Source organism: Apteryx rowi, unplaced genomic scaffold (genome assembly GCF_003343035.1).
Source record: "Apteryx rowi isolate R43461 unplaced genomic scaffold, aptRow1 scaffold_0, whole genome shotgun sequence".
Classification (NCBI taxonomy): Eukaryota; Metazoa; Chordata; class Aves; order Apterygiformes; family Apterygidae; genus Apteryx; species Apteryx rowi.
In genome coordinates, this window is record NW_020447195.1 from 220,115 (window position 1) to 231,576 (window position 11,462).

The 11,462-nt window shown below is 38.3% G+C and overlaps 1 protein-coding gene across 11 annotated transcripts in view; it reads right to left on the reverse strand.

The window, feature by feature from the left end:
• The window catches only part of PHF20 (PHD finger protein 20), a 74,753-nt gene that overhangs the window by 62,538 nt on the left and 753 nt on the right, over nt 1-11,462 (reverse strand). For 6 of the 11 annotated variants that reach the window (XM_026066374.1, XM_026063904.1, XM_026063108.1 and 3 more), the window contains exons 2-4: nt 9,582-9,628; nt 5,016-5,070; nt 3,222-3,350 (exon numbers count right to left, since the gene is read on the reverse strand). The gene's annotated coding sequence lies outside the window, so the exon portion shown is untranslated. Of the gene's footprint in view, nt 1-362; nt 388-3,221; nt 3,351-3,833; nt 3,993-5,015; nt 5,071-9,581; nt 9,629-11,462 lie in introns of those variants that run through there. The other 5 variants (XM_026061431.1, XM_026059030.1, XM_026060635.1 and 2 more) reach the window with 5 other exon arrangements.

Below are 11,462 nucleotides of genomic sequence, written 5' to 3' on the forward strand. Positions count from 1 at the left end.
GTTAAAGTTTCAACTCCATAACTTAACTGGGAAAGGGGAGGGAGGGAATTTTTAAGGAAAGTTTATGATGTCTGAGGTTTTATGTTCTAATTAAAAAAAAAAAAAAATTAACAGTATTCAAGAAGCATCTTTCTGGAAATCCATGAATCAAGTGCAAAGCTACTTTTTCTTTTTTAAACTGCTTATCCACTTATACCTAAAGCATACACTATTTTTCTCCACATATTTACATCAATAAAATATCACTTTCTGGCATTAGCACTAAAATTCCATGCCTCCAGATGTATAATAGAAACACACTCTGGTTTACACTTCTAGTGTAAGAGAAAGTATAGCTGCAAGTTCACTCTTGTCCTACTAACCTTATTTTTCTTTTTCACCGAGTATGGACATGCAGAGACAAAATAATCCTAGAAATGTTACAGGAGGTACATAATTAAGCCATCTGCACCAGTCCCCTTCAGGAATTGCTGTAATCCTGAAGCATGGGAGTCCTTTTAGTTTAGGTACATGAGGCTGCAAGAGGAACATACTACATGTCTTCAGACTTCAGTAGCAATATCTCATAAAATAGGACTTCTGAAGACACACAAAGCCACATCAACTCTGATGAGGAAGGCATTACTATATTTTCAGTTGAATATCAGAAAATGATTAAGAGTATCACAAGGAAAGGGAAGCATTTAGTTATATTTACAGAGGTTGTAGATTCTGCGAAAAATCTGAACTCTTTCCAATTTATAGCTGGAGAGTCAGCTGAACACCAGCATTTTTTTAAAGCACACACATACTATACTTCACTAAGTCAGCCAAAGTTGTTACAAGGCAACTGATGAAAAAGTTGGAAGAGAGGAGGAACAGTAAGGACAAAAATCTGTTTCTCATTTCTGCCCCCTCTCCCAAATCCTTCCTTCCTCCCCCCCCCCCCATCCTGAGTTATTAAACTTGGGCTCCTCTGGGTTCTCTCTCACATCCAGCGGATCTGATTTGTTTAACTTGATCCAGCAATCCCCATGCTCAACATGTCTAGCCAACCAGGCTGTCCTCTTCATTTGCAGCTAATTTCAGAAACAGCTTTCTCAAGCAGATACATACTTGGCAGCACATTACACAAGATAGATAAGTTATTCAATAGAGGAACTCAACAATTCTACCCGTAAACATACAACCTTAAAGCAAGACTAAAACCATATAATAAGACCTTCACTGGCAGTCATCACATATCTACCTCTTCCCAAGGAAGGGCAACAGGCAATTCTAAAGCCCATCCATGTTGCACCAGCATGACCTTGAGCGTATTGAGTACTTCATTTCTCACAAAGGTGGCACTGCAACACGGGGGCTTGCCTCTGCTTTGTGATTTTAAGTTTCAGCCCCTCTGTCCTCCCTTGCAAGGACTACTTTAAAAACCTTAAATTATATCAAAACAGATTGTTAAACAACCCCAGGCTAATTAGAGACAGTAATAGCTATGACTTGGAAATAAAAAAAAACTTTATTCAAACATCTCTTCAAAAATGTTATTCAGCAGAAAATGAATTTGGATTAACTTGGTAACTAAAAAACAAACTTAGGCAGGCTTTTTTACTTTGGTAACTTTAGGAATCCATGTTTCCTAAGTGCTCAAGACCACAACTAAAACAAGGGGTGGTTATTAGGCTGATTCCCAAAGTTGTAAGCCTTTTCCCTAAAACTTATTATTCCACTACGAGGATTAGGCCTGTTTCAGGAACCAATAACCCAGGATTTAGACAAGTCACTACTTCCAACCAAAAGGATTTCCCAGTCTATGTCACTAAAGCTACATAGTTCTATTGTTAAAAAGAGGGAACATTTTCTTCCCAATAAAAGTCACTATGAGGCAATTAAGATTTAAAAGACTATTCAACAACTCACAGGCACCAGTCAAGAAACATTTATATCAGGGAAAATGCAAAGGAGAATATGTTTACATTAATATCGATCGCTTTTGGGATCAATGATTTTTGTCTTTTAAGACAAATTTTCTGTTAAGAGCACAGATCTTATACACCTTAATCTGTACCAGTTCCTATGCTTTTCTGTTTTAAGCTCTATCAGTGCTTATCCCTAAGTCTGGTGTATCAGTTAACTTCCATAGAAGCCTGTTGCTCTAAAAACTGAAGTCTTTCATACTATCATATAGGGAAGGTATAAGCAGGCAGTTTTGGCAAACTTTCTCATTCACTAATATTGGCCTCTATTTTCTCTCTCTCTGGGAGCAACTGAATGACCGCCATCTTTTTCAAACCTTACCTACCTTTGCAAACATGTGTTTTCTAAATCATGGGAAAGCATGATCAAACCATTCTCCACATACTACAAGAAAGCCTCTGCCTTGGTATCAGTTTCACTTCCAAATTCAGTACTGTTTCAAATCAGTACTTCATAACCAGCTCACAAGAAAGCCAATTCACTTCCACATTCAGCCTCATCTCCTTCATTCTTTAACATATCTGTGTCAAAACCAGAGATTTTTTTTCCCCCAGAGTCAAATACTGGGGGGAAAAAAGAGGCACTTTATGAATAACCTTAGTTCTCTGGATTGATAAAGTAGCATGGTAAAACTCTGGCAGTTTACATAAATAGAAATTAAAAATACATAAATATTTGGAGGAAAATCGCATTAAATTTATTCTGCATGGTAAATGTGCTGCCAGATTCCTAAGAGCCATCCCACATCACTGGTAATTCAGAAGGACTACAAAGAACAGGAGACAGGGTAGGTAGTACAGGTGTTGAGTTAATAGAAAGCATTGACAACACTGCTAGAGTAAAAGAAACTAGCAAGAGATTGCATTGTTTTCACAGGAGGTGCTGCACGGGTATAGCTGCATACTGGTCTACTAAAGGTAGCCCCAAGATTTGAAATGTAGTTCCTACACAAGCAATAGAAGATACAGGTATATTTTGTTTTTTTAATGTAGAGCAGTATATGCAGTTACTATGCCAGGATAGATAACAATAGATTCCACAAAACATAAGCTGACTCTACCACTCACTCCAGCCCTAGACAGCATTCCAAAATTGCCATCATATATAAGTGCACATTTTGAAACTGCCAAGGACTGAGTCCAATCATGTTTTAAAGGTAAGTTCTTATTGCTCAGCAATAGCTACTTTTGACCTTTCACTTATACCACCTGCTTACATCATACCAAGCCTTTCATCTTCATCAGTGGGTAAAACAATGAAAGCCTCACCCAGTTCACCCCCTACAATATGCACGCCCCCATCAGGAATGGTCACTCCAGAGAAGTCCATTGTCCCCACCACAATCGGAAGACCTTGCAAGTGGATGACCACAGCCATGCTGTGCTGAAACCACACACCTGCAGATGAGAAAAGGTAATGGCTACGTCAGACTGCAAAACAGTATTTACAGACACCATTACATTATACAATCCTAATGGCATCTTATGAAAACTAAGTATAATTCCCACAAATATTTAAGTACCATTTTTAAAAATTACTTTGGCACTGACTTAAGAGGCTGATTAGAACAGACTTTATTGTTCACAGACAAAAACATCTGCCTGTGCTCTGCCTACCAGATTTTGCCTACAGCATCACTGCCACCATGAAGTATGCCTCACTGTATTTTAGCCTACATATTAAAAACCATCACTAAAGCACATCAGTTATACATAACCAAGGAATGGTTTCTGTACTAGCTATTAACCTAAGGACTTCTCTACTCCTGCCTCATGTCTTGCTTATGCACACCATTTCAGAGTAAAACGAGTAAGTTTCAGGACACAGCCATAAGTCACACGTGTCCTTATCATGGGTATTTCAACCACAGAGTTTCAGACCTTCAATCAAGTCTTCTAATTCAATAGGAGCAGAAACAGCAAAAATTCCAACTGGACAGGAAGACAAATAGGCATTGCAACAAGCTTCCAGGAACAATGCAGCTCCTCCACACTTCTATCCAAAAGACATTCCAAACAAGACATTGGATTGCATGCAGTTCTTCTTCTCTGCACTATGTAGGATCCTCAACTAGATCTTAACCAACTCACTCCTTTCTTTAGAAGTTTCCAAGACTGAATCAACCGCAGCACAGGAAGCAAATTCTTGACTGAGCAACACAACACTGGAAATTGGATCCTGAATTAATGCTTATAATTTTCTGTGACAAGAGTACTGTATAGGTAACTCCTTAAGGCTGAAACATTTACTCAGAGCACAAGGTTTATTATTTCATTTCAGACCTATGGTTTTCTCTAGTTTACACAAGTATACCAACAAAGCTGTAACACCATGAAAAGCTACATTTGCTCTCCTCTTCAGGCAGAAACCAAGACTTACTCAAAGCCCTCAGTGACAAACGTGAAAAGCTATCAGCAAACATAAGTTACCCTCTCTAGATCAAGAGCCTCATACTCTCTCCTAGATTAAAGAACATTTTGAGAATGTCATTTTCATCCTCTCAACAACATCCCACACAACTGTGCTGCCGTGTGGAGACTGGGACAGACCAACACAGAAGCAGAAATTATAAACATGGGTAATTCAACAGAACAGAGAAAAAGCAATCTTCTATAATAAAATCTATTACCAAGTGCAATTAAAGAAATGAGTATTCATTTTTTCAGTCATTTAATCATCTCTCATTTAGCTACTCTAGTTTCCTCTCATTTTTTGTAACACTGTAATGATAAAGACAAACACTCTAAAACACTGAACAAGCAAAAAGATATGGAAAGGGGGTTTTTTTTGTTTTGTTTTTTTTAAGTCATATGAAATAAGGCATGTGTTTCCTAAATGACATATTATTTTCAAGAACATCTACTTTAATCAAACTACCATATTTCCTCCAATTAAAAATCTGCAAGCTCTGTTTTAAGAACATAAAGATTAGATTTAGAGAAATATTATCCACAGTGCCTTTGCAAAAATTAGGAAAACCCTGAAATTTAAATCACAACTTCAACAGCTTAAAGAAAGCAGAGCTACAATTAACAAAACCGAGTATCTGTACTTATACTCACCAAGAAGAAACTCGTTGCTTATAAAGGTGCAGACATTCCAAGTATTTATGTACAACTATAGGGAAGGAAAAAAAAAAAACAGTCACATGAATTCTGAGACAAAGGTATTTTAGAGTTCAGAAAAATACTTACTCAATAGCTAATACCCTAGCACACACTGACCCCTCTAAAAGGTTAATTTCTCTGAAAGTATTTCAGCACTGAGGGTCAGCAGGCTACTATCATCCAAATTAGAAATAGAGTCCCCCCACATACACGTTTTCATAACCTCATCAAATTTTTCCATCATTTATTTATCCTTTGCCAAACAGAAGCCATCAGGAAGTTTATAGATAGCTACTCCTACTTTGGCGCACCAGATACTTCAGAACAAGCTAAACAAGTGGACAATTTCACTACCAAACCTTGTGTATGTGAGTAACTCAAAATTTGAGGTACTGTCTACAGATATGTGGAACAGAATGTATTACTGACATGTCGAACCCACTGCATGGGCCAAACTGCGCTTGAAAAAAGTTACAGACTCTAGGCAGCTTTATCTTGTACATTATTGAGAATATAGGGTCCTAGCGTGAAATAATAGACTAAAGATCCAGCAATCACAAATGTACAAGCATGTGTGTTCACTTTCTCTTCCAATGAATTGCTAAATATGAAAACAAGAGCTCCTGTTGTTGTCTTGTTTTTCCTTTATCTCATTTTCCTTTTTTTCTTTCCCTTCCTCTGTTTCTCCAAGACACAGAAATTCTTAAATCCTCTCCCAGCTTTTGGATCCACCACTATTTGGCAGAAAAGATTTTCAAGCAAATATATCTGAAACAGTCACAGCTTCTTAACTGTAACCACTCTGCACTGAATCTAACACCATCTCCTCCTCCTAGGAGTTTAATGAGAACTGCTACTGAGAAACCCACACAAATGTCACTGCATCAATTATATTCCCATTATCCAAACATTCTTTAAATCGGAGGACAGAAGCTAAAAAAAGGAAAATTTCAATTCTCTAATATCCAAGTACAAGAAGCAAGCCATAAACAAAAACAAGAGCACCAAATCCGTGCCAAAGGGTCAAAATGCTTGAGCATTCTAGATTTGGAAACACATCAAATTTCTTCTGCAAAAGAATTACAGGAGACTGGGATTCACAAAACTGAAGTCATCATTTCTGCTGCAACATACAATTTCTACTCATACTAGTGGATTTCTGCTGTGATATCATAGTGGTTAAGATAACCTCTACTAAAAGATGACTTACGAGGAAAGTTTATTTAAAAATCAAAAACCTAGGTCTGATGCATCTAGTCACAGTCCCTTCAAAAAGCTCAAATTACAGATACACTCTAATTTAGTAAGCATGGCTTTTCAAGATATATCTTAATAAAACCTATGCTTTCTGGATATTTAAGATCTTTTTAACTACTAAGAGACACAGAAACAATCTTCTTGCATTTAGAAATAATTTCAACTGCCACAAAAAAGTAGTCTGAAAAAAAATCAGGAAAAAATAAGATGAACTGACAACTCTCTCATTGAAAAGTTTCTGTCAACTTTAATTTCTAACATCCCTATCATTTTAGATCTTCTTGGTTAAGAAAGAACAAACTTAGTGTGAAGCATACTCTGAGGTGCAAGTTAACATCTTAAACAGCAAGAATTCTCTCAAGGAAATTAAGCATTCAAATGTGTAACAACTAAAAAACCTGCAGACTGCTCTACCAATCTTCATTGTTTCTTATGGAAGCACTTAGTGGTCATGGTCTACAAACCATGACAAAGTTCATCACATCAATCCATGTGGCAATGAGCATGCCATGCCCATCCAGCCATGTGAACGGACCCGAGCCAAGATGCCAAAATGCACTCCTCCCCCATCAACTGAGACACCCTCAGCTGGATGGACTATATCCACCACAGAGCAGAGGGATCTGCATTTTGGTCATGTAAACTTTTAGTTTCTTCAGAACAGTTTCTTCATCCACACAGACACTCCATTCCATATATGTAAGGCTCCTGCAGACTTCAGAAGAGTGACAGAAAACAGGCTACCGGCCACCTGAATTGTTCTGAGAAGCCTAATTTAGCCTGCAGACTGGGTACCCCAGTACAGTTTCTCCCGATAGTCTACCTGAACTGAAAAAGAATACTAGCGTTGTATAAAAAAAAAAAAAACACTGCCTGATGCCAAATGCTACTGTCCTCAAAAAGACTATTCTGCCCTGCCCAACGGTCACCTAGAGAGTCATACAACCTTTTTGTAAAAAAGAATGAAAACAGAAGGAAGGAAGTGGACTGATTCTCATTCCTGTGCTATACTTCCTCAGAAGCAGCAAGAAAAAAAACAGGTCCCTTGAATAAACTTCCTTATAGTGGGACCACATTAAAATATTTTGTTTAGGTTGACTCTACTGAATAACCCTGGACAAGGTGCTAACTGCTAGGAGAGTGGCCTTGTAAGACAGATGAGGAAAGGAACCACACTTGGGCTCAAAACTCACATGACAAACTCACAAAATTGTAAGGACAGCAGGTTTCTTCTTAAAAGAACATACCCTTTAAAAAAAAGGCAGTGCACAAGAACGTGGCATCAGTTTACCTAAATATTGTCTGTTTGGTCACAACACCTAGATTACTGAGTCTAATACCATTTTTCAATTGATGTCAAAGCTTTAAAGCCGGTACAAATACTTAACTGTTAAATGACATTTAAGTATTATCATCTACAACATTTCTGAAAGGAGTACCTAGGTATTCTAGAAAAGCCAATATTTAAGAGATTCCAGATGACCACAGCTTTACTGAATCATGACCTTTACTACATTGTCCCTGAGTTTTAAGAAACTGTGACAGAAGGTGTTTGCAGCAGCACAGAAGTTTAGTATTTAAGGCTATCTAATGGCCAGCAAACACTTCACTTTGGACCAGCTGTCCTATCCCTGGCTTTGAGGTTGCTCTGGACATTCAAACAGTATACCTTTGTAGTAAATTGTTAAACCTAAGATTTTTCTCATGAGTGAGCATCAACATGTATTTTAGCTATCAGAGGAAAAGAACAAGACTGAAGATGGAAGGATTGAGTAGGAAAGCACAAAAATTATCTAATAACAGTAGCTGCAGCTGTAAGTGGACTTCTGACTCCTAAAAGAAGTCTACCTGAAAAAACATCTGTAGAAAGTTTTCAAGAGTCATTTTCCACAGATAACTCATACCACCTGAGGTACTGGCTGCTGAAAATCCATTCAGCCATTTTTTACAGCCAGTCAGTATATAATGTCCTAACAATCAGATGTGGCATTCTCAGTTTCATTACCTGATTGCTTCCTGACTGGGCAGGATCAAAGCTACCCTACTTCTTGATAAAGGACTTGGTATTTTGTTGATAAATACTGGACTTCAGTTAAATGAAGCCTTGCAAGTTTCACTGACACAAGCTTTGACAAAAAATCAGCTCTTCATTTAAGACAGACATGAAGCAGACAGATCATCTGAATGTGTTCCACACTGTAAGGAAAAAGTGAATCCCCAGTTTTATTACAGAAAGGAGGGAAAGGGGTACACTTAAAAGCTGCTTCTAGACTCATCTTGCAGTCTCGGAGATGGAAAGGACAGCAGAGAAATCAGTGCATGTTTTTCAAGGCTGATGACAGCAATACTGACAAGAGAGCTGCAATCTCAGCAGAGGACCTATATAAATACTAGGGATCAAGTCACTGGCATCTTTCACTATGGTGAGGAATCGTTAAATGTCTGGTGCATTTGGAACCTCTACTACACTACAGAAGCATTCTAGATTTCAGCTTTAAGACTAACTAAAAACCCTAACTTAAACAATGGCAATGCCTTTCATGCCCATAGGCTAAAGATGCTCAGTTCTACAGCTGGAGCAGTAAAGATGTTTGAAATATTTTTTCCCATAGAAAGAGCAAGGCCGACTACTGCACTATTCAGAACTAGGGAATATTCCCCATTTCTTTGGGAGAGAAGTCGTAGAAGAAGAAACTTGTTTTGAAATTAGTGTTTTAACCTCAGCAACAAGAGCAGGAAAGCTCTCTGGTGCCAACTTCATCAAAACAAACAAAAAAAACACACAAAAACACACCACACTTTTTTTTAAATACATGGTACCTAGCTAAAAACACAGACTGAGATAGCTCCATTTCCTTTTGACCAGTTTTGTAAATTGACCCAAAATGGAGTACTAGGACAGGCAAGGCAGACTTCAGCTGGCTGTATTCAAACAAGGCTGCCCAGAAGTACTCAAGCCCAGTAAAAAACAGAAAAAAGGCATGTCACCAAATTAGTAACACTCAAAAAACAGTATATATTACATACTAATATACACTATTTTCTGCCATATGCACCTGCAGTCAGCAAAAATGGCCACACTATACATCTATACATAAGTGATCACTTAAATTTGGTGCTTGCATCCACAAAAAAATGCTTTTTATAAGAACACTGCCTGAAAAGCCACCAGTGCCAAAAAGTTTTTTGGAAGATATAGACCATGTAGCTACTGGCATTTTGACAGTAAGCACAAAATGACAGCATTAAGTCACTGTTTCTTACCTGAAGAAAGTCTCTTCGTACAGGAAGCACAAGAAGACAAAACAACCCTGTGGGTAAGCAAGGAAGAGAAGTTTGAAAATGGTAAGGAATAAAATGAAGTAAAAAAAGAAGAGCAGACGTGTGTGACTGTTGACTGAACTGCTACAGATGCTTCACAAGACTTCTCAATACAAATGCAACAGTAAATCAAAGATATCTGCAACTTTTTTTTTTTTTTTTTTTTAAACACTGCACCCACACAATTAGGCAAGAATCAAGAATGCAGTTTAAATACTGAGCGAGGACAACCACTTGCAGGGCCAAACAATAAACCCTCCCCCATGCACATTCTTTAGCTCAGCTCACAATGCTGTAGTCCAAGTGCTCACATCTGCACAGGACAGTGCCATATGGGCAGAAATGAGAAGAGAAGTGGCAGGATGGCTTTTCTATAGTGACAATGTCAGCTTATATCAAGGTCTGACAAATTACAACCGCAGACAGCATTTAGTTTCCAGAGATGCAGTTACATATCAAAGATGCAGTTACACAGAATTTAACATCCCTTACAAATAAACTAGAGATTGCACTCTTTCCTGAACAAGGGGGAGCATTTAGGTCAATATCATTGCCTAGGTTATCCAGGAACTGCAAGAGCAAAAGAAGGGACTTCAGAGAATTATCCAATTAAAGGTAAGAATTAATTATATGCTTATGTTTCAACCAAGGCAGTGCTGTTATGAGCAATTAAAACTCTAGACTCATTCTGAACTTGACCTTAATTAATTACCCTGGATTGCAGGCAAACAGATTTTCACTCTCAGAACACTCAAGTAAAATTTTATTTCCATTTAGGAAATACTAACAAAGTTATCAGTCAGAATGTAAACTGAACTCTCCCACAAGCTGACTTAAGTCAAATAACGAGTATTCTTCCAAGTCTTCTTCAATTACAGAACTATTGAGAGACAAAAATTGAAGAGAGAATCATACTATGTATGATCTTTGTTGTAACTCTTTTCATTTGACTTTTTGGAAATAAGTCCTGTGAAGCATTCTTTGCTCACCTACAGACAAATAAATAAATCCAGATCAAAAGTATTTCTGTTATATAGTTTCTCAGTTATGAGATCCTGCACAAATGCCTACAAAAATTTGTTTCAAGTTATTTTTTAGCATAGTATTTAACAAATTAGGTTTTATCTACTACAGCATACGTTATTAAACTATGTACACTGACAGAAGGGAAGAAACATATTTTATCCAGTTTGGACTCATCCACACTCAAATATTCCATTCGATCTATTTTCACGTTTTTAAATTAGAAACACTAGCTTGGGATCACAGAAGCATTTCTGGTACTAGGAAGACTTCAAATAAATAAAGGAGATGTAAAGGTTCCTCAAAATTCTGTTGAAGCAGGCCGTCAATTAACCTAGCCCTACTACCATTACATTATTCATGTGCGCTTCAAGCCAACTGGTCCCATAATCAATTTGGGGGGCAATAAGCCATAGTGGAACTCAGGTCTGTTGGGAAAAAGAATATGGTGCCTCCCCACTGTGCATGTTGAACAGGTATAACACGAGATAACTTCCGGATCATTGCAAGGAGCTGCCTTCCCTTCTTTAAAGGCTTTTTGAAGAGACGAAAAGCAGAAGGATGGAGATGCACTGTATACTTTAGCAGACACAAAAAGGCCAGAGGCCTCCAGAAAACTATACCATCTACAGAAATCAACACCGGTGGCGATGGACACCTTGCAGGGCAGGTATCTTGCCCCGTGTAAGGCTTTTCCCGCTTCATCCCCCGGGGCCCGGCGAGAGGCGGTCGCCGGCGCCCCCCACAGCCGCGCCGCGACCCGCCGCGAGCCTCCCGCGCCGCTTCCTGCCGCGCCAGCAC